The sequence below is a fragment of the Clinocottus analis genome, unplaced genomic scaffold, assembly GCF_023055335.1.
Source record: "Clinocottus analis isolate CAN_PGR_092001 unplaced genomic scaffold, fCliAna1.0.p SCAF_15, whole genome shotgun sequence".
NCBI classification, from domain to species: Eukaryota; Metazoa; Chordata; class Actinopteri; order Perciformes; family Cottidae; genus Clinocottus; species Clinocottus analis.
Genome location: NW_027175876.1, coordinates 2,346,140 through 2,352,963, shown reverse-complemented (window position 1 = coordinate 2,352,963; position 6,824 = coordinate 2,346,140).

Here is a 6,824-nt window from a genome sequence, read left to right as displayed (position 1 = left end):
GAAGAGAAAAGGGCCAGCGCTCGTACAGGCATCAGAGGGAGGAAGCCGACCGAAAGGCTTTTGAAGTCGTCGAACAACAGCAGGATACGTCGCAATATCTGAGCAGTGCCCTGAAATGTTAGTGGAAAGCATCAGTGCAACAACAAGAGTGTGAACTGGGTGAACTCTGAGATGTCTGCTTTCCTTGAAAAACTCTCTGCTCGGGAGGAATTTTAATTTCAGTCACATGGATATGAAAAGATAACACAGAACTAATACGGTTGGACCAGAATTTAATGTCACATGTGACCTGTCGGCTTTGAGTTTGACAGACGTGTTTAATAATTACATTTAGTGTATCCAAAGTGACTTACATGTCTGCTCTATACACTGTAGACGCAGCAACAATGACCAATTCAGTGTTAGGTGTCTTGCTCAAGGACACATTGACATGGATTAGCAGAGCCGGGGTTGGAACCACCGACCCTCCAGTTTACATTTTGTTCTCTCGTGTCATTTGCGAGTGCCTGCATCATTTCTATCTGTCCGATATCAACATGTATTTTCTTCCTTACGTAATGTAAAAATGTCCTAATGAAGCTCATGTTTAACTGATAAGAAACGTTAATCTGAAGGAGATTTACAAAGGATTTACAGTATAATATCAGATTACAGTATAGCTGTAACATGACATTATACTGTAAATCCTTCACAAGTTGTATTCGAACAAGATTTCTTCAAACAAACGCAGGTCTTGTAGCCACTAGACTGCTGTTTTGTCGGGTCACAAAAGACACAAAAAGTGTTATGTTTGTGGCGTTTTCCCTCAACCATACTTAATGTTTTAGTTGCCTGAACTTAACGTTTTTATGTTATTTAAACACAAGTTACTGCACTTATTTTAAGCCCAAGCATGATGTTTTTCCTTCAGTGTCTTTTGTTGCCTCAACCTAACGTTCATTCGAAGGTTGTGTTGGGCGACGCCAACAAATATTCGTGTCCAATGAGGAGGTCAAATTTCGGGACTATTTCAGGAACTGTCATGCGACTGAGTTAACAAAAGTTATGAAGGCATTTATTATGACGGATGTTTCCCCACCTTTCAATCTGAGCTTTTTAGTTTGCACAGAAAGGACCAAAGCATTCAAATCTAACAAGGGAAAGATTTAAACACTTTTAAAGGGTGGTGGCAGATCTGTTTGGTGTGAAATGTGAATTTAAACGTGTGCTTTGGTGTGTTTGGTTTTGGCCTGCTGGGTTTACAAAAATAATAGTGCTGTGTCAGTTTAAATTCTTTGAATATTACAATAATCGGGTCAGGCAAAGCTGATTAATTCCCAGCTGCTACCCCTTGTCTGCACTCTTAGACCGGACCAAAGGCCACCACCACCCATGGGTGGCTCCAGATCTCCATCACCTGTGAATTATTAGATATCTATTTGACATACACAGGTGACTTCTTCTTGTGTCACTCATGTGGAACTATTGTATTACATCATAAAGGTGCCGTATTCGTCATGCCTTTCTCGGTCTAGCCTCTTGGTGTGTGTGTGTGTGTGTGTGTGTGTGTGAGAGAAAGTGCGTGAGTGACCGAGAGAGGGAGAGAGAGTTGACTTCTTGCCGACCACACAGCCACGGCTAAATGCATCAGCAATTGATTACGAGTGTGAAACTGTGACGGTCGACGAGCGGATCGTTTTGACGCAAATGATGACGACGAAATCGGAAATATTTCATCTTGCAACTTGTGCTTTACACTCAGAACAGAAAAGATCTGCGTTGCCAACTAAATGTACTCGATACTTTCTCGTAAAAAAAAACAAAAAACACTTAGGATTTATGTGCGGCCTTCCACGTTTGCAAAGTGAGATTTAATGGCAAAGCATATGTGCAAGAATGTTCTATCCGAGCGACGTATAAATTATTTACTGGCACTCGTAACGCATGTCGGATTCTCGTGAAAGTTTACCTCACGTGGAGTGAGGTGTTCCAGCGTTAAACTATAAACTTTACATTGTTGAAATTTCCCAAGGGTTAAGTTTATGTTGCCTGAAGAAAATAAAACGTGTCATTTGTGTCCAGTATAAGTTATAGCGAATGCAGATGTGTTCATACTATAGAAAGACCTTTTTTTACAGATGCAGATAGACAAAACTCTACTGCTGACAAAGGTTAAGTAAGTAAGTAAGTAAGTAGGCTAGAGTCAAAGGTAGCAAACCAACCAATTCCTTAATAGTACATTTAAGGTGTAAAGATGTTTAGCTTTGTGTATTACATAAAGTACTATAGTACATGTAAATGCTTTCTGCTAACAATCCCACAATGCATCACATTTACCGATGCAAATTCCAGTTCTGCGTCATTGCACCTTTTAGAGATGACGCAACGCAACCATGACACATACATAGACGTGTCTGAAATCTCAATATACTGTTAATTGTAGAGTTAACCACAGAGAGTATATTTATAGAGAGGAAGTAATAAATGATGGAATTATATTGCCGGATTAACCTGCTGAGGCCTCGGGGCAGGAATGAGCTCATTGGGCTCCATTAGCCTCCTTTCCTCCCGCTCTCTGTACAAATTAAAATATCTCTTCACCCCCATTTTTGCTGTGTGGTAATTTCATCCAACACTCCAGGGCTCAAGTCAGCAACCCAGTTCAACGAGAGATCAGTTCAATCCGTTCGACTCTTCTTCAACTCCAGCAGAGCGGTAGTTCCTCATCACGACGTCTGAAACATCAAAGGAATCTGGTCGGCAATTAAAGTGTTTCATTGGAGTGTTGAAGTGCTAAAATATGTAACTTCCACGTAGGAAGAGGACGTAGTCATTATGACGTCAACGATTGGTTTGTTCACTGCTGTTTTGAAGTCTTAAACTTTGAAGTCTTTGACCGTCGCCATCTTGGTTTTTCTGCAACCATATAGTGAACGAGAGAGAGAGAGAGAGAGAGAGAGAGAGAGAGAGAGAGAGAGAGAGAGAGAGAGAGAGAGAGAGAGAGAGAGAGAGAGAGAGAGAGAGAGAGAGAGACAGAGAGAGAGACAGAGAGACAGAGACAGACATTTTTAGGCAACCAAAACTGCAACAATGAACTTTTACGAACCGAACACACACTCTGAAAGTGTGTAAGACGCAAACATCGTGACCTGTCAATCACAAGGTCGCCACGCTCAAGTTGATGTCGTCGCCTTGACTTTATCGATTAGTTTGTGGACTCTTTAAGTTCATCAATGCCATTTTGGATTTTTGGTCGCCGCCATCTTGTTTTTTTTTTTGCAGTGACCATATTTAGACTGCTGGCGACTGACGTTGAGATGCTGTATACAGCTCTGGAAGTGACAGCAACCTGTCAATCATAAGGTAGCCACGCCCCAAATACTATTTGCTTTATCGGTAATTTTACTCAAAATTGGACCATGATTTTGAAGAAGACTTTAAACCAGCGATTGAGACCAAACCTGTAAGTTTTCAATGTTTACTGAGGTATTACATCAAATGAGAAGCAGGGTCATTTTCTCATAGATTTCTATACAATCAGATATATTTTTCGCCCCCTGGTGGCCAGTAGAGATAATGCAAGTTTAAATCACACTGTCTTTTCTTTTCAGACCAGGATGTTGCTGCCTTGTAACTACAAATTGTTTAGAAATCCTGTATTTGCCCTGAAACGGCGGTACATCAGAGGTCGTCAGTGTTTCTTGTGTGCTTTCCAGGGTCAGTTCAGGTGAATTGTCGTGATGTCACTGCTCGAAAGCCACATCGATGAAGGACATCATCAACAAAGGAGCTAACACGGGTGTCACGTCCTCACTGTTGGCTCAGAGGGTCCATTTTTGGGTCCAAAAACTGTGGCCAGTGAGTGAGGAAAGACCAGTAGAGGGAGAAAAAGAGAGAGAGAGACAACAGATGACGAGACACCGCTGCAAGAGCAAACATGTTTTTGAGAGCGTGTCCTCATTTCAAACAACAGACCATCACACATCGTCAGAATCAGTGAAAGATAAATCACCCCCCCCAAAAAAAAACCACCATGACACAGGAAAAGGAAAAGGAAGTGAGACACACGATGTGACTGACCGAACAAAAGGAGTAGGAGGGTTGAGAGAAGGACACGGGACGGGGAAGGAGGATCTCTCGGTAAAAAGACCCCGTGGTTTTCGTAGAATAGCGGTTGTTGCAAGCGAGTAATTTTCCGGCGCATTTGCGGACCACCTGGCATAACACGGCCCCTCCTCCTCCTCCAAGGGCCGCTGCTTAACATCAGAGAAAGACACACGCACCTAAACATTGCTGCGGGTAGTTTGTTACAGTAACCAAACAGTAAATTAATTGAGAGTTCTCGCCATGGATGAACTCAATCAATTAACTATTTGGGAGGTGGGAGGGGAGGAGTTATCTCTGTTGTTCTTGCGTGTCACACCATCGGGACATTTGGATTCGGCTTCGTTTCAGCCGGCGTGAAGATTTATAGCACTGTGAGCACTAACAGTTGTAGTTGGTTTCGGAGAGGGCATGGGAGAGGAGGGGGGCAGATTTAGGTGACAGATTTAGTCCCAGCCAAAGTGAACTGAGGTCAGCCGGCGACGCTGAATAAGCACACGTTCCACATCCTCCAAAACCAGGACAGTCTGCTCTCAAAAACATCCCAACACAAAGAGGACAGGAGGGTGTTGTGATGTGTGTCTGCCGCACGCCCGTGACTCATCCGCAGCCTTATTCTCACAACACCTTCTTGGAAAAGTTTGATATGTTTTTTTTTGCAGTTGAAAAGAAAGTACGCTCGCAGCATTTTTCGGTTTTATTTTGTACCATTCGATGCAGTGAACACATCAGGATCCCTTTTGCTCTCCGAGGAGGAGGGGGCGGGTCGGGGGGGCGGATCTGAATTCCTCCTGGCACAGATCCAGGAAAAGAACAAAGACAGCGCAGGTTACGAATTCACCTCAGTGACATCCATCTGATCATCTCAGGCGTCTGCGAACTAAACATACAGCGGTGTAGGTGGGAGTTGCATAACCTATAAATACAGTACGTACGCACATGTGACCCGGCAGTTTGCGTCTGGGTATTGTACTCATACCGCTTCTGTCATCAAGGGATCGCAGCGCATACGTGACGTTTATCCAACGCATTATTCTTAGCCAGAAAGCGACGCGCACGAAGGCGCAGGAGGCCACCTGTTCCCGTCAGCCGGACGTCACGCTGTTCAGCATCCAAGACGGATGTCTCGGTTGTTCCCGTCAACAGGATCTTAACGTCTCAACCTGAGTGTGCTGTGCATGTTAGTTACCCTCCTCCCGTGCTCCCTGACGTGCTCGCATCTATATGGTGTTTAGGTATGCGGTGAGTCCGCCGGACCTGCTCGACAGGTACGGTACGTATTTTAAGCGTTTTGGTAAATACCCGTCTGCGCGCTCCTGCAGACAGTCAAATGAGGAGTTTCGATACACTCACGTGTCTGATTTGTTCTTTTAACACCTCAGTATTTGCACATGTAAAATGAGCCTGCTGACTCAAGGCTATACACTAAACACACACTCGTGAGCATGGGAGCAACCTTCTCATCTAATTATCAAATAAGAGTGTTAAAAATATAAGAATAAAGTATACATGCATCTATCTGTCTGTCTGTCTATCTCTCTATGTATCTATCTGTTTTTCGCAAATTTTCAAACTACCTCTTCAATGAATGGCTTACTTTAAAGACTTTAAAAAAAACAGGCCTGTGACGCTAAAGGCGAGGCAGACTTCACTGGAAATGAACATTTTTGTTTGTTTACATCCAGAAACAAGGGCTTGCACGAGAGTTTCGATACACTCACGTGTGTGATTTGTTCTTTTTACACCTCAGTATTTGCACAGAATAAACAAACAAGACATAACATGTCAAATAAGTCCGCTGACTCAGGCTGTACGTTAAACACACACTTGTGAGCGTTGGATCAACCTTCTCGTCTAATTAGCAAACAAGAGTGTTAAAAATAACCCTTTGTAGGATTAATAAAGTATACATCTGTCTGTCTGTCTGTCTACATACATGTGTCTTGACCCCGAGGGTCATGGGCCTGCCAACGTGCCAGACTTCACTGTAGATGCATACTTTGGTCTGTTTACGTCCAGAAACAAGCGCTTGCACAAGAACAAGAGCAAAAACACAGGAGATAAGGTTGTTTTTCAATTGTTGGATCTGACTCGTCCCTAATCTAACGGAGATTACGCACATGTTGCGCCTATCATCACAAACCGCGTGTCGAAATGAAAGGCCAGGTGGAACAGACTCTGTGAACTCGACGCTGCCGGCAGACAGGACGTGTGTTATGAAACGTAATCACCTCTCCGCGGGCACAGGTGACACACTAATGGTACCAAGGAGTGTCTTCCTCTTTGTTCCTTCTCAGCAAGTTGTTGTTAATTTGCGAATGTCAGCAATAGTAAATATTAGCAGTCAGGAACAGTTTGTTTTTTAAAAATATGTTCACCGCACCCTCAGCCATTGTTGACATGTTTCAACCGACTCCTCGTTCTGCTGGAGTCAAATTCACATGGAAATGTTTGCACGAAAGGCCAAGCGGTTAATTCCAGGTGCTTTTCAAGTTCAGCTCAGAATAGAAAAATGGTGAGCAACAAAGTGAAATATAAACACTCAACATGAATGGTATGAGAGGAAAAACAACAATTACAGGAGATCGGAAGCCAGTAAAAACATCCTAAAAACATGTTACATCAGATTCCTTTTTCATTAATCTGTTCCCATCAAGTTGCACAAGTGACTCAGATGTTTGCTGAGAGGTTCGACAGAAGTTCTGCTCTTGACGTCAGACAGCATTTCCAATCAACCTCTG